Raw genomic sequence first — 27,052 nt, 5'->3', positions numbered from 1 at the left:
CCTGTATAAGTTAATAGTACTTGTCAATCTTTTTTAATACAATGCACCCTGCTTTATGGACTCTTTAGTGCCTACCCTAGAAGTGACTATGTGTTAAGAAAAAGAATCTTTAGGGATAGAAAAATATGTATTTGGCTTGGTTGAAATGGCAGTTTAAAACTGCACATACTGGCTGAAGTAGCAAGCCTGAGACGTGTTTGAAGGTTACTTAAGTGGGTGACACAATCAGTGCTGCAGTCCCACTACTTGCATTTAATTAACAGGCCCTGGGTACAAGTAGTTCCACTTTACTAGGGACTTGCAAGTAAATTAAATTTGCTGATTTGTGTGTAAGCGAATTTACTCATGGTTGAAGGAGAGGGCACACACACTTCATCACTGCTAAGTCCTAAAGCCAACACAAATGGGATTAGCAAAAAAAATTGAGGAATTAAAAAAAAAAGTTTGTGAGAAGACCACACTAAGGCTAACAGGTCTAACAACCTGCCTGTAGCAATTTTGTATTTTGTAATTGAGAGATGCCTTTGATTATCACTGCTGAAGACAATTTCTTTTAATATTCATCAGCTTGTGAATGCTGGTTTTCTGCCCCATTTGATGGTGCAGTCAAATGTGTGTGCGTGAAATTCTTTTGGCAAAACTTTAGAAATTAATCTTTTAGCAAAGGCCACTAGGTCTTTTATCATCTCTAAGGTCTTTCTATGCGGTGCTGAAGATGAGATATCTTTACTGCTACCCATGTAGTGGTTAGCTGCAGGAGAGTTAAGAGTGTACTTCATGAAACGAGTCCGGTTGTGTTCGTACCAGAATGTTGCCAATTTTCAATTATTCCAGTGGCTGGACAGACCTTTGTTGCGGTCTAAGGCAACCTTGTTACACTACAGCAAGCACATGATACTTTACTGTCCACAAGTATTGTTGAAACTATTCCAGTCAGACTTCACTGAGATTACTTGCAAAAAATGTCTTTCCCACCAGTGGTTTTTCTTTTGGAAGTTATTCAGCGTGTCCTGCAGCACATTAACCGCGGTCTTAAAAAATGTTTCAGTATATATGTTTTCTCTGTACTGTTAGAACTGTGAATAAAAAATATTTTTACAGTGATTGACCCTTTTTTGTCCGTTTTAATAATTAAAAAGCGATGGGATTCCCTCCTGCTTTATAAAGTAACTGACAGATACTACATCTTTTTTGAGCCACTTATCCGTTTTTTGCTGTTCTCTGTGCCTTTCTAAGAGGAGAATAACCTAAAACGAATCAATCTGGATTGCAATTCAGAATATCGGTCCCCGCGAATGCCTGCCATCTTTTAAGGTTATAGAGCAGGCAGAAACATGTCAACCTTCCAACTTTTTGGTTTAATTATCCCTCTTAGCTTTAGTACTACCCCTCGGGGACATAAATAAAGCTTTAGCTCCACCAAGAGGTAATTTTAATTCAAAATTGTCAGCACAGCAGAATTTGCACCCACACCTCCCTTCTCACATGGGGCTTTCTCACATACACAGTATATCCATTCTGCAGAGAGTTCTAGCTCACACCACGAGACTCTGCAAGTGGTGCAAAGAGAGGCCCTATGATGAAGCTTGCCACTCTAGGGTGGGAGAGCGTTTTCATTCGTAACAAATGATGGCTCATTTCAGAGGCGGGTCCTGGATTGTCTGTCAATGAAAAGCATTCATCACCCCAGACCGCGAACTTTATGTATTTAATTCATACTTCTGATAAACAGAGGTTGAGAGAGCAACTTCCTGTCCTCCTATCAGAAACACTGCTTCTAGGGAAAGGTGTGACTAGGCTTTACCTGCCACAGGAATGACCAGATGCCAAATCTGCATTAAAAACAGCAAAGTTTGCCCCGGAGAGATGGAGTGGAGATATCATTTTGCCTCCGACAGTAACATCCCTAAACCTTCCAAACAGACCCAAGTACCAATGCAGGGGCAGAAGTGGCTCTTCCTCCTCCATTATTGCATTGAGCTGCTGTTAGACTAGTTTCTTTCTCATTTTCGCTACTTGACACTGCTGCACTGGATGAATGCATTCCACTGGTGTTTCCTTACTGGTCATGGATCGTTGTATTTTAGTGGGATTCAGGCCGCTGGTAAGAGGTTTTTTCATTTCATGTACGGTATTAACGCCGCAATCCACTTCACCATTTTAATTATTGAAAGTTAAAGGACTTTGATTGCAGTTTGTCTTAAGTTAGCAATCGATGGTACACATTTCAGGGCAGCCCATTCTGGATTATAGGATGTTTTCACGTCAGAGGAATTCTATTTAAAAGTGGGTGCTTCCATGGCCACCTGCAGTGTATGAATGTGGCTTCGCTCAGTCTTGGTCAATCAAGATGATGTTCCTGCATTCTTTGATATCATAATCCCATAAACCGCTATAATTAGTATCCTTAAAATTCTGTCTGGGTCTAGTTTATTTTAATGTGGATCTCCCATTTAGATAATAACCTTATCCACTGGGGCAAGACAGAAGTTATTATCATTGGTGTAGCAAGTGGGATCCTGTTTAAGTTGTTGTACTCTCCGGGTTACGATCTGTTTTCATCTTTGAATGGCTCGCATCTTAAAACTACTAAAAAGCTATGGGTTGGCACTCCTAATTGTCATACTCCGGAGATGTGGCGTTCTGAAGACTCCTCTCCGAAGTATGACATGCATTGAGTTTAACACCACCTGCATCATGCAGACAAGGCCATTATGACCAAGTCTCAACAAACATCGAGATCACCGGAATGTGTACTGTACCGATGAGGGGCCTCAGGACTGCAAATGAAATCTGTTTTAAAGCTGTGGGTCCTGGAGTCTGATAACTAATAATTCTGAATGTGTCTCACCTCTCACATATAGCTAAGTTCTGAGGTCTGTATGAGGTATCAATAAGGAACCTGCAATGAGGTCTTCAGCTAAGTGCCCCCACCCACACTGCCACCACTGAGAGCATTTCTGCCAGTCCACTTCCCTTCTTTACACACCCACCTTACATCTTGGTTTGGTCACACATCTACTGCCGGTCGCTGATCCCAAACACCTGGCAGCCACCTTGGGCGATACACAGACATATACAAACACCAGTAGTGTAGGATAACGCTGTAGCAGTGTCAAGCTAAAAGCCCCAGAAAGTGCCTTAACATTTTAATGTAGCAGCCCACAGCAGAAGTCAATGGAAAGGGCTGTCTCCATAGCAAGCCTAGCCTTCATAGCCTTTTACGTGGATGGGTTGACTTAAAAACATATTGTCCTTTTTGTCTGATCTTAAAATAAACACGATGGGAAAACAGTTATTGCTGCACAGGTGCACTTGAAGTTGTTCTCGGTGTCGTCACAGACTCTTACACGTGGGGCAACTCTAGAGCTTTGAGAGATGCAATATGCACTTGAAGTCCATTGAGATGTGGAAAGCTTTGGAGACTTTTAGGTTTTGTGTGAACCTAGAAGTGCATTTTGCTTATTGTTAATGGAATTAATTTTTTTCGATACTGTTGAGAAAGACCAGGGTGGCTTGTAGTTGAAAATTATTTTATTTTTGTAATGTACTTGTTTATTTCTAAAATGTGTCTTACCCCTAGAGTCTAAGATTGAATTTTCCACCAGATCTGTGCCCTGCAATGATGCAGCATGGAAGTTTTCACTGGGGTTTCCTTAATACCTGCCCTTGGACTGTGCTTCACTACACAACAAGATTTCTGAATATGGACCGACCGATTAATCGAGGACTGTAGCTTGAGTTTACATTTTGATTCCATTATGAAGCATCTCCTACATCAGCATCCTTACTCCTAAATTCATCATAAGTAACAACTTTTGAATATCATGCCCACTTCATCCTTTGCCACTAAAGTTGGATTTTGACAGTGTTTTCTTTGTTGTAGGGTACTTTTATTTGCAATAGACCCGTTCTAACTCAAGGGAACCCTTACCTTTTTTGTTTTATTAAAATGTGATTTTTCTTTATTATGTAATGAAAAATAGAATGGTGTCCATGTTTTTTTCTTCCTAATTATCTTTCAACAAATGATTTGTTTGCACATTTCTTAATTGTAGCTCCCTTTTAATCTGTATTTGTTCTGGTTTCTTCATTTGACACATTCCTAAAGAAATAAGTATGTGTTCAGAGTAAGCCTGGAAGTTGGCCCCAGGTGACAGAAGGGCAACGTGTATGGGTTTCACATTAGTATTAGAAAATTGGGGGCCGAATGCTGAGCTCTATCAAACATATTCTACTTGGAAAAAAATTGAACCAATTCTCAGCTTCCCTTCACACCACAAGCCACCTTATAACTTGCAAGATTATGCATTAGTACAATGTGTCGAAAGTGGTTGGTAGATCTAGGGGTACGAAAGTGCCAACTGGTCTGTATGACCTGGGACATTGTTTTTTGCGAACACATAGTGTCTGCAGGATGATGTTAAGGTGTTCATGATGCAGGAGAGGGACAATAGTTTATATCATGTCTGTACCATTTGCAGAAGTAGTAGACTGAGAGTTTAAGCAAATTTTCCCCAGGAGGCAAAATGGGTGTCACAAAAGGTGAGCGGTAATGGGTGTCTTACCTCGCTATTGCTAGGTGTGACGGATCTCCCTGACACGCGCTGAAGATTGGCCTGTGCTACAATTTTGGGAATTGCCATAATGTCAAATGTATATATTTTCTTGTCATTCTTTTCACTGTCATGGACGCCATCGCAAAGATGCTTTGTCCTTCTCACGGTTCGAGAGTGGCCGGTGGCGAAGAGGTGGGATTCTCAAGGCTTCTTTCCTTGTTTTGCAGTATAGTGTGATTGCCCCTCCTGTAATCCATGTACATCTCCTGGCACCTAAAGCATTGTCCATGTGCTCTGTGGCCACAATGTTGACCTCTCGAGGGCTCTCCGGGCTCCTGCAACTGCATTGCCTTCTCTCTGGCTGCTTCTGCAGCTCATGCGATTAGTTTTGGTTCATTGGCTTCTCGCTACCCCCAGATGAGCCGCATGTATCAATTTGAGAGAAGAACCATCACATATCCGTTATTAGCAACATGGTGCTGATGACATCTGCCGAGTGACCAAGGCAACAAATAAACATTTAGTCAGACTTTCTGTTGGCTGCCCTTTAAAGAAAGATATCCAGGTTGTAAAATGAGGAAGGAACTTGCTATCCACTGGATGAGACTCACTCCCCGTCCACCCCCAGGATGCAAAGCGTTTGTCTTTTCTAGGTCAGGCTCTTGTGAGCTTTAGTTATTGCTGGCAGATCAAAAAAAACACACTTTTAACAGAAGTGCATATGAAAATGATGGATTTCTTCTTTGTGTTCTTGATGACGAATTTCGTAGCTGACATTGTTAGATGGACTCTTTCGCCATCAATGAATGCGCAGGTTGGATTGGCATCGCTTGTGCTACGGTGTCCGGTTAGGCCATGGGCAAGAGTCTTATTCGACTCTTCGTGTCTCACAGTGTAGTACAGCCACAGCTATTTAACACTCTATTTTTGGGATTTCAACAGATGCAGGGGATGGACCAGTCATTCCATGTCATTCTATCTTTTGATGGTTGATTAGTACGTGGAACCATCAAGGTGGGGGATTTGCTTTAGCATTTTCCCCCCTAAACGAATGGCCGCTACTCCACCACTATTTGGGAGCACCTCTTTGCCAACTTCTTGCTTTAGTTGTGTTGAGACTGTTTGCATGATCATCAGCATGTTTGAAGGTTAGCATAAAGAATCTTTTGGACAATTGTATGCTTTTAAAGTGTTAATAACAGAGTGTGTGTTTGCTCATATGTATAATAAAACGCAAACTGTAATCATGTTTTGTGAACAATGATTCAAGCTAGAACATAAAATTGAGGAACTGCTGATTATATCTGCAGTAGGTAATGAGTGCTCTTTGGTTATCATAGCCCAAAGAGGATAAGCATTTCTAGGTTTCTGAGCGGAGGGACTGTTGAACTTTGCTGGCGTAGGCAGGCAGGGCAATAGAGAAACCAGGAGCCTTCCTGGAAGGCTGATCGGTAGATGTGTACAACAAGTGTTTTGCTTGCTATCCGTGTGTAGCAGACTGAGCTCGAGCTCATCTACCTGTGTACATATGCCTACGGTAGTCAGTGCGGTGGATGTTTTATTCTGGACAAAAAGTAGGAAGAGTATATATTGTCTGCTTCCATTTCTTCCTTGTATTTGTTTTGTTGATGTTCAGCAAGTCAAATCATATTACTGGGTTTTAGTGGAGTGGGTGGTTTCATTCACTGGGTACATTTGCATTAATTCATAAGTACCCTTAAGTGTGTACCGTTAATTAAACAGGGTCTCCACAGTTGGTCCTGGGGGGCCAGTTCCATGCCTGATTTTTAAGATTACTAAATTTATCTAAATGGGAATATGCTAAGAATCTGGCATGGATCTGGCCCTCCAGGATTGACTTTGAGAACCCTGAATTAATAGGTTCTCGGAAGTCTAAGGCAGGTGTCTTAGCCGCTCTGCTATTGTCCTTCATGCCACCGTCACTCTGATGCACAGTGTCAGCTGCAGCGGCTCCATGTGGTGGCATGGGGTGGACTAACTCCACTGTTCTCTTGTGGTTTACATCTGGTACTGATTGGCAATGGTTAATGATCATGTGGTGCTCTCTGGTACCTGGTGTCAGTTTTTAGTTTGCACATGTCGAGTGTCCAAGGCTTTTTTACGCATCATTACATTCCGAAACTCTGGCATTTCAAATGACAGCTAGATTCTAGCGCTTTACACCACTGTGCCACTTTTGCAGCCCCTGCCGTTTTCCAGTCCAAGTGCTTTTAAGGCCAAGGCAATTCATTGTGGTGGAAAAACCCATACGAAATGCACAAGCATATATCTTCATCCTTAAAATGGCATCTGTCATGCTCACTAGATGAAGGGAGGTTGCACGAGGAGACCCAGAGAAATATTGGTGAAGCATGCCTTATGAGCTGTCGGAGAGCGTTCTGATCAACTCTCTGGGCCTTGGGGATCCTCACCACATGGAAGGACACCCTCCTGGCAATGACTCCAGAGACACAGCAATCCGTCGTCCATGTTGCTTGTATCTTCCTTGGTGTGAAGGGTTTGATGCAGCCAGTCAAGCCTTCTATGCTCCTCTCTAATGAGAAAAGAGAGAGGGGCAAAGTGCCTAAATACATGTTCTCACGATGAAGCATGATCGCGTATTGCTTTTATATTCTTTGAGGTTGTATTTGTTTTAATCTACTTTCCGTGATCATTGTTTGAAGCTACCATATTCATTTGTATTCTTTATGAAGGTTTTGTTATAGCTAAACATGAGAAGTAGTCGAACTCCAAATTGAAAAATACTTTTTTATTACTCAGCAAACAATTTTGTTACTTGCCCATCTGAGGTTTGTTGGTCTGTATTGCATTTCACTTGCGGTGACTTGTCCCATCTTCTGAAGCAAAGGATCAGAGTTCAGGTCTGCAACAATTGGGCAGGTATAAATTGTTTCTACGGACTGTCTCTACGATCCACGCAGGTTGGTGGTTCTAATGATTGTAAAGATAAAGCGAGTATGCTTATTATAGCTTTGCAGTGATCATACTGGTGCATGTATCGCCCAAATTTACCACAAATGGATTCACTGATATATTTGTGTTTCTACATAAGTGAAAACAACTAATCCAGCCTTAAGTTTAATAAAAATGTGCATGGTTCATAGAAGGTGTTCTAATAGTTCAGGTAAATCATTGCCTAAATCCAGCACAGGCTCTATTTGAATATTTTTGGTATTTCTGATTAGTTTTGAACATTGATAGGTTTAAGTCTGTGTCAGTTTCACATAGGAAATGTGGTCCCACTATTTAGGGTATGATTTGAGAATCCAAATGAAGATTCTAGCAAAATTTAGTCAGGGGTGTGGAATTTAATAAAATATCTACTTGTCCAATGGGGCAGGTTGCTTCATAAATCTACTTGTCCTGTAACAAAATCCACTTGTCCCTTTTGTGCCATGTAATGCGGTAACAAATTACGGCAGCAATCTTATTTAAGAGTTCTGATATAGCCTCTTTCGAACAACGGCACCGGGAACTACAGGAGGGAGAACGATCATCTTCAGGTGTACCCGCCTGAGTGTCTGATGTCTAGCGTAACAGCTTTTCACTCTTCTCCTCCCGGATAAGGTTTTTCTCATAAAACTCTTCAAGGAGTCAACCGACCACGCTCTCTAAACGCAATAACAATACCCGAGGCCAAAACACTACTTCCGGCTTTTCTTTCCCAAGGCCCTGAAGATTCGCAGTCTGTTTCCCTGCGATGAAACACGTGTTGGCCAGAACAAGAGGAACAATAAATTTGTATTCCATAACAAGGATTCCACCTCTTTGAACTTTTTTGCTTTTTGATTCTGAAACACTATTCATGTTTACTATTGTACCATAACCAGGACTTACCGAACCTTTGTGATACTTTCCTAGAGCAGGGGCACTTGTTGTTTTTAGCCTCTCTAATTATGCCTGGGCTCATACCATAGGGTTTGAATATTAGCAATTCCCTTATGTTGTCACGTTTCTGCAGATCTACGTACTACGGCTGAAGGTAAGCAATAGTTCAAGGGTTGGAATGCCCTTTTGAGTCTGTGCAAACCTACTAACTTGCATGTTTTAAGGGTTCTCACCAACTCTTTTCTAATCTTTTCCCATACTGAAAAAGGTTGGACATTTACTCCTGACAGAAAACTTTTTCCATGGTTGGGAAAAAAGTGGTTGGAGGAAAAGTGAACTTGAAACATTCAGATGTTCACATGAACAAATCTACGCATGCACATTTGCTCATGCTAAAATACAGTTCACAACATTTTTCAGGGATTACTATTTCTAGGCCTACTTCTGTAAATTCTTATGAATTCACGGAAACTGTATATATGCACTTGATGCAAGGATATGTACCATGGATGCATTTTTGTGACTTTCTTTAATAATTGGGCCTATAATTAGGCCTGGCATTAACCATGAACTTTTGTATTTAATAAAATTCTGTCTCTCTCGATTTCTCTATCAGCTGGCTTCACTGTGAGTGACGGTATTCTGCTCTTTTACAAGGCGCATATTGGCACGAAAAGTAGTTTAGTTCCGTGTTCGGAATTGCTGTGGCTATGTGTGCTTTTTTAGACCAAAAACAATTTTTGCTTTTACCAATGCGTTATAGAATGGTGAGGGCCCAGCAGCTCCCAAACCGATAAGGTTTTACCAAAACCATGCCTAAACAAGTCACACATTGGCAAAACCAAAATGCTGACCACTAATTTCTGACCTACTGCCTTTGCCAATGCATGTTTATTTTTGTTTCGCATAATTGTATTTAAATTGGTTACACTGATTTTCCATTATGAATATTTTTGGAAAATACATGCATACATCAACATGTTACTAAATAATGCTGCAAAGACATGGCACCTAAAATCCTACAGTAGTTTAGCTAAATGTTTTTTTTCCTACTTTTATTTTGAAAGCAAAGAATCATCACTCTTGCTTTCAAATATTTGCATAGAAACAGAGAGCATTCTGGGAGCATTATACATAGCCTCATATTACTAAAACTGACAGCGAACGGGTTAGTGCAGTAGGGGATTGGGCGTACTTGTACCAAGGGCAAAATACACATGAAAACTTGATGCCCTTGACCCTAAACAATATGTCCCGGGCTATAGGAATTTCACATCCCTGTGTTAAATGTAATATGATAAGTACTGTACCCCTTTGAAATTACCGAGCATTTCTGTAATGCCCCATTCCTGCTGCTGCTGCTGCTGGTGGTGTGGCCCTGGAGAGTTACTTGATGTAGTTGCTCTGAGAGCACCTGAAATCAGACAGTTGCAGATTAGTGGAACTGGTCTTCCCACGTCACTGCACTTGGCCCTACTGCACAGTGTCACTGATGTAAAGGGATTGCCGTTAATAGACGGTGATGGGTCGCTATCTCGCTAGCAGCAGCAAAAACGAATGTATGCAGAGACATTGGTGTCAGGTCAGTTTACCCACAGTACATGAATAGCAATTAGAGCTTCAGTGAATAGTCTCATGCAGACTTATTGTTTATAAAAATAGGTGATCAACTAGGAATGTTTGACATTGTGTGGAGCTTCTATAGCAGAGGGCTCCATAATGAATGATTTTAGAGTCCCTCACGCTGCTGCCGTGTTTACACTGCTTTTACACTATATACAGTGTTTCTAGTACATATCCAGAGACACACCTCTATCTTCCTGTGTGGGACCACATGTACTATTTGCCTCTGCTGCAGATCTAGTCTGCTAAATGATCTAGTGCCATTGTCGTCCAGCCACTCATCTTACTTCCTGCATCCTATGACTACTATTACACCTTCTGATTACTACTTCGGACTCCAGGCTCGACATGCGTCCGCCAGACTTTTATTTCTGGTGATACAGGTGTCACTGGCAATATACATGTACCAATTGATTGAATGTTGGCAGATGCACAGCTGTTTGGAGTTTTATATCTTTGGTTGGTTAAGTACTAGTTTGGTGGTGCTCAATACGGAGGCGTCGAGGGCCCACGACGTTTGAATAACAATTTTATCCGTGAAACCAGAGGAACTCTGGTGTCATCCCTTATCGGCACACACTTCTTCGTGTTTCCTTTTGTGAAGAAAACACTTTCAAACTTTTGAAAGTGTTTTCTTCACAAAAGGAAACACGAAGAAGTGTGTGCCGATAAGGGATGACACCAGAGTTCCTCTGGTTTCACGGATAAAATTAATATACATGTACCCACACTAGAGGATGCAGAACCCTATAATACACAGAGGTATACCGTAACCCTCATGTCCGATGACTTCCGCATAATACCCCCACAACTGGAATAGGGGCGAGGACCCTTCCCTGACACCCTTGAGTGGATAATGCTCTCCACATGGCCTTGTTATGATCCGAACTTGCCCATTACCCATCCATTAATGCATGGAAAAGGGGGTTAGGATGTGTTACACGGCCATTTGACAGACCCTTGTATATTATCGGAGGACAATACCATCTGTACTAGACAGTCATGGGTGTTGTCCTACAGGGAATACCATCTTGTGTTTGGCATATCAACGTGACTTAAATTGGTGTATACCAAGAGCAGCTTCATTTGCAAGAATATGGAGACCATGGAGGCTCCTGTTAAGGGTTGGTACCTGAATTGCTCCACGGGCCTTTTGATGTGATACCAGTAACCCCAGCCTAGAATAAGATGCCCAGCGTTGGACTCTGTCCCATTCTCCTTTATCTTTGCAGTTCTCTATTGACTGATCGCCTAGTTTAAATTTGTTGGATTTAATGTTCATTTTTCTCAGTCCTTTGTAACTTTTGGACTGTATCTCCACGTTCGGTATCCGTTCGGTATCCATTATAATTGTGGTTCGTTTGTTTCTTGTATAACCACATTGTCCCTGTCGCAAAAGAAAGGTGTAAACTAAATAAGTAAAAGGTGCAAAAAAGTAGAATATAAGTTTGTTTCACCTTCCTCCTTATACAAAACATAATTCTGAAAAGTATATTTTATTTAGTGCTGTCTAGTAATGTAAACAAAAGTCTCATATTAACATTAGGTTTCGTTACTGGGACAATAATGAAGCTCAGTTGATTTGTTACAAGATGTTAATCTTTTACCCATTTTCAGTGACTCTAACTGATCAAAAGTTATCTTTAGTATTTTGCAGGGGTAAAACCTTTGCCAACGTTTGCGTATTAACCTGATTAAGTGATGAAATAGCATGTTATGTCTACATATGTATATAGAAACGGCTTCAAACAAATGCTGCCGGTCCCCCACAATATGAAAAATAGCATTTCTGTTTTAAGTGAGTAAAATGATTTCAAAGTGCAGGTTATTAACCTTTGTAAAGAATAAATGCATTTTTTGAGATGTGTCCTGAACTTCAGTCCTGCCACAAATGGTGTTTTGAAGTCTGGAAATTGCTTTCCTCAGTATAAGGTTTAACTCATTGTGTTGCCTGAATAAAATAATGCACCATACTTTGGTTGAATTTAAGCTGCAAATACAGGGTGCAGACTATTTTCGATGTGTTCAATTTAAGATCCTTTAATTTTCGATGCATTTAGTTATATTAATGTGAAATGTCAATGGTGGTTATTTTATGCTTGTGTGGCAGCAAAGATAGTGAGAAATTAGAATGATCTGATTTGTCCAGGATCACACCATTTTGATCTAGCGAAAAATCTGGGTGACCTTCAACTTAGATTTCTGGTTTCACAGTTGACAAATTTACCTTGTTTGCTTGAATGTTTTTGATTCAGATCCAGAACAAGCAACGCGTGATCAGTGTTTCTCCCAATAACCCATCTCAATATTAGCTTTTTTGCTTGTCCATTTTCCTTTGCATTCCATTCATGTGCCAAACAATCTAATTGTATGGTCACCAGAGTGCTTGACCAACCCCTATACAAGTCAGTCTATCCTGTTTTGTGATCAGTCGGCTATGCTTTCTGTCATTGTAAGAAATAAACTTCACCAGTGGGATAGAGCATCAGCACAATAATACCTAGCTATAGCTTTGTTTAAGCACAAGCTTTCATGTCTGGGAACTCTACAGAAATTGAAACCTCTATTGATGGAAATTTCTATTGTGATGAACTCTAGCAGCTTGCACACTCTCGCACACACTCTCTGTCTCGGTCTTGCACGCCATCCTTTTTTGAAGACTATCTTGAACCAGACTGCATTTGCCCTTTGGCCGTTTGATCAAACTCTCTGCGAACCTGGTGGCCACCTGGCTGCTTCCAGATTGAGTGCTGTTAAGCACAATGAAGTGTCTAGTGGACACTTGCACTCCAGAGCTGCTACCTCCCAAGTGTGCAAGTCGGGCTCGGAGGTGACCTCTGTTGTACCCTTGTGATACTGGTGGAACGCATACGGCAATGATTATGATCATCCTATGTTACTGATCCGTTTCATCAGCCTTTCTGCTGATCGCAAACCAGTGTACAGAATACAGGAAACACTGAGTTTAGCTGCCGCCATTTATACTTGAAATAAAAGGCAACAAGATTTAGGCAAAGATTTGCGCACAGTACTTTAGCCGCAGCAGCTTCTTCCTACATGCTGTAATAACCAGGTATTACAGTGTCTGTCCAGTCTCCGATGCTGTGCTTTTTAATTTTTCCGTCTGCTAAGTCCCCCTGTTTGTTGTTGCTGTTGGTCTAACCTAAGAGACCACTCTTGTCACATGTAGTGCTTGTTGGCAGAGTTCAATACTCTTGCTGGGAGCAAGGAAACTAAATATTTACCCCACTCTGATATCAAGGAGTACCCATCGTTTGTGGGATAAAGCACACTTCAGGTTTGGTTGCCGCCCATTAAATTTGGAGAACTCCCTTTCTTATGCAGGTCGAAATTCTTTGTGATTCCTGATACCAATTCCAATAACAACGATATGAGCAGAGAAGCAGCCGTCATAAGGGCTTCTGTAGACTGCAATGAGTACTGTAAACACCTCTGGGCCTCCTACCTTCGCTGTGCCCACAGCTTGTCTTGGCCAGGTCTGACTTCAGTCTGGTGCGGATTATGAGACACATTATGAGGTCTCCGACTTCCACATGCGTGGTTTCGAGGTTTAGCAGCCAGTAGCCATGTTCTCAATACAGTAAGCTGATGAGCACTCACCCTGGAGTCCCCAAGGATCACCCTCAGGACCCTCGCCTCCCCACCCACTGTATCCAGATCAGGCCCCGAGACCAAAGGAACACTGCAGAAAAAGAACAACTCCGCTGCGACTGGTTGATTTTGAGAGCTCATAGTCCTTTAAAGTTTCAATAGCTCACAGAACCGCAAGGTAGCATAGGGGCAGTAGGAAGGTCTTCAACTGGTACTGCTTGATATACTGTCTTTTTGTCCCACTAAAGTCTCAAACAGCAACAGTCTACAGAGGATCGCTCAGAACATAGAACAACCTAACTGCATTCTGAAAAATTAATAGAAAGCACAAGTAACTCTTATTATTTTTGGAAAGTCCGATTTCTTTTATCTTATTACAACGTCAGCAAAACTTCACGTGTTGGCGCAGCCTACTAAACTTTAACCCTTTCCATGCGGCCGCGATTCCCCTGGTGTGCTGTAAACAGCACGAACAGGGGCGGGCCGTGACGAACCCCAGCCGTCATCAGCACACGAGCACCGTAGTGCATGACGGCTGGGGCTCGTCATAGCATGGAAGTGGTTAAAGGAACAGGTTTTACTCAACATTACATGTTGCAAACATTATTAGTCACCAAGGCCACCTGTCGCCTGCGATATTCAGTCTCCTGGTATCCTTTGATGCAGCCATGTGTTCTTGGATCTCGGCTAAACAGCGCTTTTGCTGTCTATTCAAGACATGGTACTTTGTAGGCTTTAGCCGGCCCATAGGCTTCCCATTTGCTGGCTCCATTGTTGCTCTCCTTTTCTGTCTCCCCATTTGTCCATGGCATGCATTTGTCATGCCTCTTCCTGTGTTTAGCATGGACTGATTACATTTCTATAGTTAATTTTCTTTAATTTTGCAACGTCTTGTTCTCTCACTTTACACTTGTTTTTTTTTTTGTTTTTTTGTTCATAGGTGCTGTCGCATTAACATTAACACTAATACGGTAACATTAACATACTAAAACTGTCGTGGTAACATCAGTTAGGGGACCAAATTCCGCTGATAGACAGTCACATTGACAACGCCAATAGCTCGGAGCTCGGGCATTGCTGAGACCCATTGGCTTTGCCTGTTTGTGGCATGCTGCCACTGACTGTTAATTGAACTGTTTCAAAATAGTTTTGGGTTTTATCTCAAGAACACCATGAGCTGAGAACCTCATTTGTTTCACCAGAAAATGTTACATTTCATCAGGTTTTTTTAAAAGTTATTACAATAGAAGTATATTGAAGAAGCAGACTTTCCAACAGGAATGTTTGACTGCTTGTCAAACTTTATTGATTGTGGTAGTTTGCATTGTTTTAACACTTATGGATTTGATGTCAGCATAACCAATAGAATATGGGGAAAAGTCTGAGTGGTAATATTTCAGATAATTGTCGTGCATCAACCTGTAATTGTTAAAAACAAGATTAAATGACACAAAATACTCGTGTAAAAGGTGTTTCAATTCCATCTCCCAAAGTAAAGGTGGCTGCATAGTTGGTTGACTGTTGTCCACTTGTGCACATTTTGGGCCAGCTTATGACATTGGGTAATCTGGGTCTGATGGAGCACCCACAAAAATAAGAATAATACACCATGCTGCATAATTCGAACAGCACTCACGAACTATAAAAATGTGTGCAGTCACTCATAATCCTTTCAAGTTAACTGATTACTAGAGACACCCATAGTTCAGCCAGTTCACTTGTTCCAAAAAAGCACAGTGACAACAAAGTATTCCTATCCAACGTTGAATGTCCCCGTGATTTTTGATCTGTTTTTGACTGGCAGCCTATCATCATTAACACCATTTGACACTAAAGTTGCTTGTATGGAAGGGCTCAAGTTGAGAGCTGACTTCCCAATGCCCTCCTCCACGGAACAAGGTTGTGATGGATTGGCACAGTCGAGTTGGGAATTTCTCCTTGCCCCATGTGCTCCTCTTCTTGGTCATCCTTAGAGGTCATTTAGTATTGTTCAAATAAGTACAATCTAGATCAGACACAGCCTTTATCTGCTGTCCTAGTCTCCGAGGTGCCGTGCTAGGCTAGACTCATATACCACTGTATCAAAAAAGTTGATGGTGGGGGCTTGTAGAACTGGCAAGATGGATTTGGCTTCCAGAGTAGACAGAATCCCCCCCCCCCCCCCCCCCCCCCGCGCCATAAACTCGACTCTTTTGAGGATGTACTAAATGGTTGTGCTCATCTCGACCTGTCCTGGTATATTGTCCTCCTGGTGCACTGGATGTCTGCCCCTGGCAGCTTGGGTCATCCATGGAACTCTAAAATTGTCAACACAGCAAGGTAATGCCACTTTTCTGTCCTACTTTTGACATCTGAGGGTGGCAGACATTTAAACTGCCATGTGATGCACTGGTTTGCTGAGGACCGCATTAAAAAAGTGTTTATGTAGGAGTCATTTGCATCATAAATCAGAAGCCAGATGTCAGGGTGGCTTGCCACCAGGAAGAGCCAAGGCAGCTGTTTGCAGCGGCTTCTTCGGATAATGAAGCAGATGTGGGGCCATCACTGAAGTGCAGCAGGCTATTATTGGGCCATCTAAATCAGTGTCCCTTGACACCATTGTCTCTGGAAGCCTCCTGCACGGAATAGCAACGCGACCATAAACTGGCCATAATTTAAAGGAAACGTCAGGGAATGCACATAAGTATAAATATGAAGGTTTAATTAAGTGATATGGGGCAGGACTGAGAAGCAAGGTATACATACAAATAGAAACCCAGCTGAGCATGTTTGCGAATTAGTTTCAATTGATGTGTGGCAGCGGCCAACGGAGAGAACTTGAATAGGTATCGAGGGCGTTGCTTTTCAGGGTATGTTAAATGTAATTAATAGTGGGTTGAATAGGCCTTTTTGAAATTCATGTGTTGGCATTTAATTGTAAGAATTAGACTTATAGTGGTCCAAGTTTGTAGAGTATATAAGTCAACTACAGTCTTTTTGGGTTGTCGTAGTTTCTGGATGTTTGGTGTAGTCGGACATCTTAAGTGCTGATTTCTGCAATCAGACCTCCGTTTGGGAAGTTAGACATAGTATACTCTTCATTTGGTTGCATCCTGCAACAGGCCATGCAGAATAAGATTCCGGGTCATTTGGCCGATTGAGTATTGTGGTCATGGCTTTAGAGCAACACCGTATTATCTAGGACACGGAGGTCTACCTGCTGCCCGGGGCCGTAACCTCACATTTGAAACTCCTGGTAGGATTCAAACCCATAGTTACAAATAAGAATCCAGAGGGTTGGGACAAAGCTCTTTGTGTTTCATGATAGTAACACAGTTGTATCTGAAAGAGACACGTTAGTGATAGATTCCTTATCTTAGAATATCCCCAGGCGTCAGACTGGATCCGGACATTTTTGTGTAGCAGTACCCTTGCGCGTCGGTAGGCGTCGTCTGTGGCTCCGCGTCCATCGTGGGCGCCGTGATGACGTCGTCTGAGTACATAGACGCCGCCTCCGCGTGCTGACGTCAGTCTTCTTTTTTCCGCGCCAGCTAGCGCAGATCTGGAAAAAGTTGTACCCAAATCACTCTTTGACTAACCTTTTGAGATCCTTTTTGATTCATTTTTTGAAGTCTATCGACTCAGACGGTGCTGGTAGGGATGCCCGGGTTCAAGCCCTGCGCCGACTGCAACCGACTGATGTCGGTTACCGACCCCCATCGCCGGTGCCTGCACTGTTTGGACCTGGACCACGACGACAAGTCCTGCTCCGACTGCCGGGCCCTGACGTTAAGTCTAGACGGGAGCGGTCCCATAAGCGACTTGAGCTTCGGCAGTCTGCCCCGCGCCGCTCGAGGTCCCGGTCCGAAAGGAGGTCGAGGGACCGGTCGCGGGGCCGGAGCCCCCACAATTCCGGGAGTAGTCATCGGTCTTCGGGCTCGAAGTCCTCAGGTTAGATGAGGCACAAGAAGTCGAAGAGGCACCATCGCTCTTCTGACTCCCCCCGACGCTTGCGCGACGCGGCCGGTAGTTCGGGCGACACCGCCCACGCGGCTCCGCAGGAGTCGCGGCCTGCCCCACAACCGCTGGTGCCTGGGCAGGATGAGACGACGGGGGAGATTGCTGACTTCCTCATGGCCATGAGGTCGCTCGCTCCTCCGTCTGGTTCCGCGGCCCCCTTCGGGCCAAGCGGTTCCGACTGGGTCCCCACGCGGGCCTGGTGCTTCGGCACCGGCGCCGACCGGGGCATTGGCCCCGCCGCCGTCAGCGACTTCGGTCCCAAAGCCGCAGGGCCCCACTGGGTCCGGATCCGGGTCGTCGCCGGTCGAGTTAACGACCTCGCCGACGCCGGACCCTCAGGTGTTGCCCCCAGCGCCGTCGGAGCGGCGCCGTATTCGACGCCGCTAGGAGATTTTTGTTTCGATGACCCGGCCCCATCTTTTGAGCCTGAGTACCAGGCTGTGGGTGATGAGGAGGATTGGGAGGGGTCTGAAGTCCCTCTGGCACGGGAGTGTCAGTCTTCTGTGGACTGGACAGGAGACCTTGGGGAGGCCAGTGGGCTCGACACTTCGCCCGACACTGGCTTTGTCTCCCCTCCTAGCGTGGCTACGGAGGAGGGGGCTGCTTATAGCGTGGTGCTGATGAGTGCGGCCAAGGCCCTGCGCCTTGAGCTCCCAGTCGTGGCCGTGAGGACTAACCTCACTGAGGTCCTTGAACCGCAGTCAAGCTCGGATGAGCCTCTGCTGCCGTTTAATGAGGCCGTGTCAGGCGTTCTTTTGGGCACTTGGTCCAGGCCCGCCACAGGACAGCCTGTGGATACGAACGTGGCCAGACGCCACCGCCCGGCTCCAGGTGACCCTTGCTTTCTGTCAACCCATCCCACCCCTGAGAGCCTGGTTATCCAGGCCTCTAATTCCCAGACCGCATTCCCGTCGGCTCCCCCCGACCAGGAATCTAAGAGGTACGAGAATTACAGAAAAAGATATTCTCCTTCCCAAGTTTGGGATTGCTGTCCATTAATACCGCATGCCTCTTAGGCCGCTACACCCACTCTCTGTGGGACACGGTCGCGGACGTGCTGCCACACTGCCCGTTGGAGGTACGGGCTAGACTCGGCCAAGCCCTGGTGGTGGGCCGGGATGCAGCACGGTATTCCATCCGGTGTGGGCTGGACACTACCGACTCTCGGGGCAGAGCAATGTCAACGACGGTGGCGATTCGTCGTCACGCCTGGTTGAGGTCCGCCAATTTCTCGGCCGATGTCCAAAACACGCTTCCGTTCGATGGCCGTCGCCTCTTTGGCGACAAGACAGACCATGCGCTTGAGCGCTTTAAGGACTCCAGGGCTACGGCCAAGTCCTTGGGCCTCTCTGCCCCACGCCAGCAAATGGGTGTCTTTCGCTCCTTTCGTGGCCAAGGAAGGGGCGCCCCCACATGTGCCGCCAGCCACGCGCCGCAGGCTAACATCCAGCGCGGTGGCAGACGTGATAACCGCCGTGGCGGAGGTCGGGGTCCACAACGAGGCCAGTCCACACCTACCCCGGCAGCATCCGCCTCAAAACCTTCCTAGTCTGTGCTTTCAGGCCCATGTGACGCCAGTAAGGGGCAGGGTTCGCCATCACCACTCCCACTGGCGCACCGTCACATCGGACAGGTGGGTGCTGCAAATCGTCCAAAGGGGCTACTCCCTCCCCTTCGAGACGACCCCTCAAGCCATGCCACCGCAACGCCACTGCATATCGGGGGATCATTTGCGGCTTCTGCAGTAGGAATTTTCAGCCCTCTTGGCCAAGGGGGCCATTGAGCGCGTTCCTGGGCCAGAAGTAGGGTATGGTTGCTACTCCCACTACTTTCTGGTACCCAAGAAGGGCAAAGGGGGCCTACGCCCTTTCTTAGACCTACGGAACGTCAACGGCTTCCTCCGGAAGGAGAAGTTCAAAATGCTGACTCTGGCTCAGGTGTTAGCTGCCCTGGACCCAGGAGACTGGATGGTGGCGTTGGACTTGCAGGACGCTTATTTTCACATCCCTGTCCTGCCGGCACTACCTGCGGTTCATGGTAGGCCACAAGCACTTTCAGTTTACCGTGCTCCCCTTCGGCCTTACCAGCGCCCCACTGGTGTTTACGAAAGTGATGGCGGTGGTCGCAGCTCATCTGCGCAGGTTAGGGGTTTCAGTCTTCCCCTACCTCGACGACTGGTTGTTGAAGGCGGGCTCGCCCCAGACAGTCATCAGCCACCTCCAGACGACGGCAGACCTCTTGCACCAGCTGAGGTTCTCCATCAATGTGCCAAAGTCACACCTGTGTCCCTCTCAGAAGCTCCTTTTCATCGGAGCGGTTCTCGACTCGGCGCAGTTTCGGGCTTACCCACCCGAACAGCGGGGTTCGGAATATAAAGGCTCCGATCCCACTCTTTCAGCCTTTATCCCGAGTTTCAGTCAGGTTGACACTGCAGCTTCTGGGGCTGATGGCTTCCTGCATCCTTCTGGTGCATCACGCCCGTTGGCGGATGCGGGCTCTGCAGTGGGACCTGAAGTTTCAGTGGGCCCAGCATCAGGGCAACCTGTCCGACCATGTCCTGATCTTGGAGGGCACTGCGAGACAGCTGCAGTGGTGGCTCACGGACCGCGATTGGGTCAGCGGCAGATTCCTCTCCCTTCCCAAACCGGAGCACGTAGCTGTGACGGACGCGTCCCTCCAGGGCTGGGAAGGCCACATGGGAGAGGCGGAGATCAGAGACCTATGGTCTCCGGCGGAGTCCCGGCTCCATTTCAACCTTTTGGAGCTACGGGCGAATCGTTTAGCACTGAAGGCATTCCTCCCCTCTGTCCGGGGGAGTGTATTGCACGTGTTCACAGACAACACCACCGCCATGTGGTACTGCAACAAACAGGGCGGGGTGGGGTCGTGGACCCTCTGCTAGGAGGCTCTGCGCCTCTGGCAATGGCTGGAACATCAGGGCGTGACCCTGGTGGCTCAACACCTGGCAGGATCTCTGAACGCCAGGGCGGACGAACTCAGCCGCCGGTGCATGATGGATCACGAATGGCGTCTGAACTCCGACGTGGCGCAAGGCCTCTTTCAGCAGTGGGGAGAGCCTTGATTAGATCTATTCGCCACCGAAGAGAACGCGCAATGTCATCAGTTCTGCGCGTTGGAATTTCCAAGGTGGCACTCGCTCGGAGACTCTTTTCGTCGCGAGTAGAGTTGCGGTCTGTTGCATGCCTTTCAGCCTATACCACTTCTGCCCAGAGTGCTGAAGAAGATCAAGCGCGACCGGGCACAAGTCATCCTTGTGGCTCGGGGCTGGGAAAGAAGGTATTGGTATCCTGAGCTACTCAGTATGTCAGTCGATCCCACGGTTCGTCTGCCTCTTCAGGAGGACCTTCTGTCGAAGCAGCAGGGGACGGTCCTCCAACCGAACCTGTCCAGTCTCCACCTCCATGTTTGGAGATTGAGCGGCGACAGTTGAGGCCATTTGACTTGCCTCCTGAATTCTAACATCATTCTGGCAGCCAGGCGTCCCTCCACAAAGTTGGTATACGCCTGCAGGTGGAACAGATTTGTGGCATGGTGCACAGCAAAGGCTGTGGATCCTCTCTCTGCCCCTCTTTCTGAGGTTCTCCTCTTCCTTCTTTCTCTTGCCCAGCAGGGCTCTGCTCTGGGCACTATCAAGGGCTACCTTTCTGCCCTTTCAGCCTTCCTAAGGCTGCCTGACCAGCCATCTTTGTTCAAGTCCCCTATTGTAAATCGATTTCTGAAAGGCATCACACACACGTTTCCACCTGTTCCCTTCGTGGTGCCTCAGTGGGACTTGAACCTGGTTCTAACTTTTCTGATATGCGCTCCCTTTGAGCCGCTTCACAACTGTCCTCTTAGTCTTCTCACCCTTAAGACTGCTTTCCTGGTTGCCATCACCTCTGCCAGGAGAGTGAGTGAGCTCCAGGCCTTATCTTTTAAACCTCCTTTCCTTTCTGTCCATCCGGACAAGGTTGTGTTGCGGACGAGACCCTCGGGCAGTCCATTACCTTGCCCACCTTCTTTCCGCCTCTTCATCCCTCGAAAGAGGAAGAGAGGCTCCACCGTCTGGACCCAAAACGTGCGCTCTCTTTCTATCTGGATCGCACACGCCAGTTCCGGGTGGATGGCCAACTCTTCGTTGGTTACGTGGGCGCTAAGAAGGGAAAGGCGGTGCACAAGCGGACCATCTCGCGGTGGATCATCTTGTGTATCCAGGCGTGTTACTTCTTGGCTAAGAAGGAACCCCCTGTTGGGCTGAGCGCTCATTCCACTCGAGCCACGGTGACTACATCTGCCTTAGGCCGAGGAGTACCCTTGCAGGACATTTGCCAGGCAGCTACGTGGGCCTCACTGCACACGTTTGCAAAACACTATTGCCTGGACTGCCAAGTACGGAGGGATGGCTTCTTTGGCCGTTCCGTCCTCCAGGACTTTCTGGTGTGATTATTGGTTCGCAAACCCACCACCGGGGTTGGTATTGCTGGGGTATCTATTCTAAGGTAAGGAATCTATCACTAACATGTCTCTTTCAGATGCACAAGTTACTACTTGTGTAACAATATATCTGTAAGAGACATTAGTTAGTGATAGATTCCTTACCGACCCACAAATCCTCCCCGTTTCTGCGAACCGATATCTAGGGTTAAGGTCATCCCCTTTCAGGGCCCTAGTTTCATTGGCAGCAGTGTTGGTTTTTAGCATGGCTCTGCGTTTCTGGCGCGGAAAAGCTGTGGCTAAGAACTGATGTCAGCACGCGGAGGCGGCGTCTATATACTCAGACGACGTCATCACGACGCCGACGACGGACGCGGAGCTGCAGACGAAGCCTACCGACGCGCAAGGGTACTGCTTCGCAAAAATTTCCGGATCCAGTCTGACGCCTGGGGATATTCTAAGGTAAGGAATCTATCACTAACTAATATCTCCTACAGATATATTGTTACACAAGTAGTAACTTGTGCGTTAAACATGTAAAATTCCAAATGCTATTGGGATGAATTTGCAAGAATTCTCTCCATATGACAACAGTGCCTGGAGGGCATCAGCGATAATTGACTTAGACCTTTTCCAGTTATATAAACAAATTATCATCCTTGCAGGTACCTGCTGTGATCCTGTACAAATAGAAAGAACTCATCTTTGTCAGACTATGACTTGTAATTCACAATCTGGAGACAGTCTGGTATTAAATGATATTTCTATACTACAATGACCCTTTTTTAGAGCGAACATCTTTTGATTGTTCACTACTTAATTTATAATTTCAGTGTTCACAGGGACTCATCTAATAGACCTAGGTACTAGGTGCATTGTGAACCTGCAGGAGTAACTAACTTCATACACCTGTTGCAGAGACACTTTGGTAGATTTATTAAATCTCAAACATTCCAATGCGTTCTTTGTTGTTGTATTTTGTTTGTTTCTTTTCTTAAGTTTGTTTGCAGTATAAATCCATATCACTCATGTTTATCTTCTCACAATTTCGTAAAACCATATGATTTATATTCTTCATATATCCTGCAGCCGAATTCCCATATCCAATGTATTTTGTGCCTCTTCTATATATATATATATAAAAACGAATGCATGTCTGTTTGTTTGTCCTTAATGCATTACTACACCATTCATCCGATCGGCATGAAACTTTGGGAAGTTGAGTACACTCCTGCGACGGTTTCTGGTAAAAAAAAAAATTTAAAAATGTTAAAAAATAAAAAATTGTTAAAAGTTGTTGAGTACACTCCCGCGAAGTACACTCCCGCGAAGGTTTCTGGCAAAAAAAGAAAAATGTGTTAAATATCGGCCCCCCGGGCCGTCATAATCTTTCCAATACTGAACGTTTAGTTTCCCGTGTGACTCGCTTTTGCAATGACCATCAACAAAGCACAAGGACAGTCGCTGCAAGTGCGTGGACTAGATTTGAAGAATCCGTGCTTCTCACATGGACAACTGTATGTGGCCAGCTCACGCGTAGGAAACCCTTCTGATTTATTCGTGTACGCAACGTTTACAGTTTCCGGTGCGCACCAGATGGAAAAACAAAAAAAACATGTATCCACAAGCACTCGAATAAATAAACAATTAAAACAACACTTTAAAAATGTTTTCCATAATAAAATGAATAAGTTTTAAAAAAATGACACAATGTAAATTGAATGTTATCATAACAACAAGTTTCCTTACATTTCCTTTCTTCTGAGATCGCAGCAATGCGTGACGGGTAAGCTAGTTGCTTTATAAACAGCAAATCTCTGTAAGCAAAAACAATCAACCCCAACAGAAAAAATATCTTGAATATTTTTCTCCCTGTTGTTTTCACACACCTGTCTGGGATGTGCAATAATCTTCACCAATTCTAGGTTAGTAAGTGACATTATTATACATCCAAGCTTTTAATTCAGAATACACCATGGTGGACTTTACCACCACCCTCACCCGGGTAATGCTTAACATTCCATTATCAAAATGTGCACTGTCTCACTCAACACAAGTAATTGAAAAAATCATATGACATAAAATTTGGTTTCAAAACACCACATTACTCCTTCTCAGAATCGCATAGGTCCAAGGGAACCAAATACTATTTATGTGTTAGACTTGCACCTAATTCTGTATTTAACAGTGATCTGAAATATTCATTAAAGTACACGAAAATGTGATGGATGGAATGCTTGAATTAATCTCAGCCACTTGTAATTTCTTGGGGTCGCATCCCAATCCATGGTTATTTTGCACACCAGGTCACCTCAGTTTGGACCGAGCTGAACGCAAACTTGTCTTGAGCCTTCTCCAGTCAGAACAGTCCAGCCCGAACTGCCAAGCCAGGTCGTCCCTGAACAAGCTATTTGGAAATTATTCTTGACCCTGCTCCAATCAGGAAAGTCCAGCCCAAAATACCAGGCCGGGTCCTCCCTGAACCAGAACACAAGCAATCCAGGCTGGTTTTGCTCTAGCTATCGGCTCATCAGCCGGGTACAGCTTGGTTCCATTGACAATGTGCATTGGATCCACCTCTGGGCATACCCATCCCACTTAAGGCGACACACTAAATAGTATACAAAAAGTGGTGTATGGAATGCTTGAATAAATGTCAGCCATTAGTTATTACACAGGGCCACATACCAATCTATGGTTATTTTACACACCATGTCGCCTCAGTTTGGACCCAGCTATATGCAAATCAGTCTTGACCGTACTCCAGTCAGCATAGTGATGAGGCAATAGCTAGGTCGAAACCGGTTCTGGTTTGCTTGTAATTCTGTTCAGGGAACCTGACTTGACATTTCAAACTAGATTGTTCTGTTGAGTAGGATCAAGACTGTTTTGCATATAGCTGGGTCCCAACAAAGGTAGCATGGATTCAAATTAATGATGGATTGGGATGCGGACAGAGTGATTACCAGTGGCTGAGATAAATTCAAGCGTTCCATCCATCACTGTTTTGTATACTTAATGAAATAGTCTTTGGCAGAACATCATGATTTATGACATGAACAGGCACAGCCAGCCAAATGGGGACATAGTGTAGCAGGTGGGTGTTACTCTAGGTGGCCTCTAAAAGATGGTTCCTGGAGGCATGTTTGGTCATACAGTTTTAATTTCTCTGGAGCTGCCCTTGCTGCTGAACATATTTCGTTGTAAACTCAATGGATCACAGCGTATGCTATCAATGTGCAGCCGTCTCGTATGAGATCGAATGACTAGTTTGTTGATAGTTTTACGTGCACTTATTTCTTCCTAATGTTGCCACAAGTATAGACATGGATGATTGTCTTGTGGACTTCAAAATCCCTAATCTTGTTGACATTTTTCTTTTCCTCCTAGTCTATTAAGCCAGTAAGATTTAATAAAAATGTTAAGTCCAAATATCGCAACGTTTTTGCATTGGGTTTTGAATTAACCAAAAAATGCTCTGTTGCGCACCTTGCAAGTCTCATACTGTGCACAATGCAAGGTTAAAGTCAACCATGCTGTGTTTTTTCCTCGTGCATATGCTACATATTACATTGCTCCTTCTTGAAAGTTTCACAAATGTTACAAAAAAAGTGAACATAAACAACCAAGGTACGCACCGAAACTTCATTAAAAAAACATTAAGACATGAGCAAGAGCAGGATTAAAAGTTACTTTTTGAATAAAAACAATCACCTTGTGCATTGCAACAAAAAAGGTCATAGTGTCAACAAACAAAACAATTTGGAAATTAACCTCCCATCCAAAAGCGAATATGAGCAAAGTACATGAACAATAACACAGGGGTATTTACCTCCGATCCAAAATGGCCAGGTCCATGTGATATTTTCCAGAGAAGCACCGAGATTTATATTTTGTTAGTTTACCTGATGTGATCTAAAAATCCTCCATGGTGCTGGCCCTCCTGGCCCTACTATAGGACTCCACTGCAGTAAGACATGTACAGTAATAAAGAGGGTCATAAGCAGAAGGTTTTTTGTAATTTTCGGAGTATCTCCTACGACCATGTTCTTAAAAATCAAATGACATTTCCTATGACGTAGACAGATAGGTGCTATCTCTTAAAAACAAATCTGGATCTGGGAGTAATCAACAATCCTTGATTGTTAGATTTTAAAATTCTTCTGTTGGAGAAATACCTCTTTTCTGTAATCTGAATTTATCAGGCCAAAGTAAACGGCACCCTACAGAACAGGCACTGGTTTGTAAAATGGTAAAAAAAAAAGGCAATGCAGAAATTATTATATATTTTTTTACATTTTTGCATACAGAGACATTTGTGATGCGCAAAAACCATTCTTCCCTCAGTGAGCTCAACTTTCTGCTACTAGGAGATTTGACACCATTTCTAACCAGCACATAGAACGTTACTGTAATCCAAAGGCAAATTTACCAAGGCACCGGCCACTGTGGTGGTTCTCCTTGGTTATGAAGTGTGATATTCTTGTTGGCATTTTTTATTGGAAAGAAACTTATTTATTATTCAGCACCCATTCAGGCCCCAATTTTTCACTAAGGCTTTGTGGGAATCATATAGCCAAATACTTGGATTGAGAAACCTCTGGCAGGTGTTTATTAATCTGTTTAGGCTCAACGTCTGCGTGTGCCTTGATTTTTCTGTCACTAAATTGGATGGCCAGGTTTATTAGTGCAGGTGACTTATGGTCTCCCTTCTCTCAGACACAAAGAGGAGCCTGCATGCCATTAACCTAGGGGTGGAATTGGACACCGAACCTGAGTGTCCTTGAGATGTCCCTGCTGAAGAATGAACGTGATAGCAGTAAGTCTTGAGGGGCAGAGGGGTGTGAACTGCTCAACGAACCATAACTTCTATCCATGCTACCTGTGGTCCGTACGCCCCAAACAAATGGTTGAAGCTCATTTATGACAGAAGTCTACCTAGTCAATTTGTGCATAGACTTATGGACAGGCGGTTA

At 44.7% G+C, this 27,052-nt stretch overlaps 1 protein-coding gene across 1 annotated transcript in view; it reads left to right on the top strand.

Annotated features, from left to right (window-relative positions):
- Positions 1–27,052, top strand: part of SND1 (staphylococcal nuclease and tudor domain containing 1) — a 2,099,018-nt gene that overhangs the window by 1,917,242 nt on the left and 154,724 nt on the right. The gene's annotated exons all lie outside the window — the stretch shown is intronic.

Source organism: Lissotriton vulgaris, chromosome 1_1, assembly GCF_964263255.1.
Source record: "Lissotriton vulgaris chromosome 1_1, aLisVul1.2, whole genome shotgun sequence".
In the NCBI taxonomy this organism is placed as follows: Eukaryota; Metazoa; Chordata; class Amphibia; order Caudata; family Salamandridae; genus Lissotriton; species Lissotriton vulgaris.
Note: the sequence above shows the minus strand (reverse complement) of the source record. Positions and strands in the feature narration are given on the sequence as shown.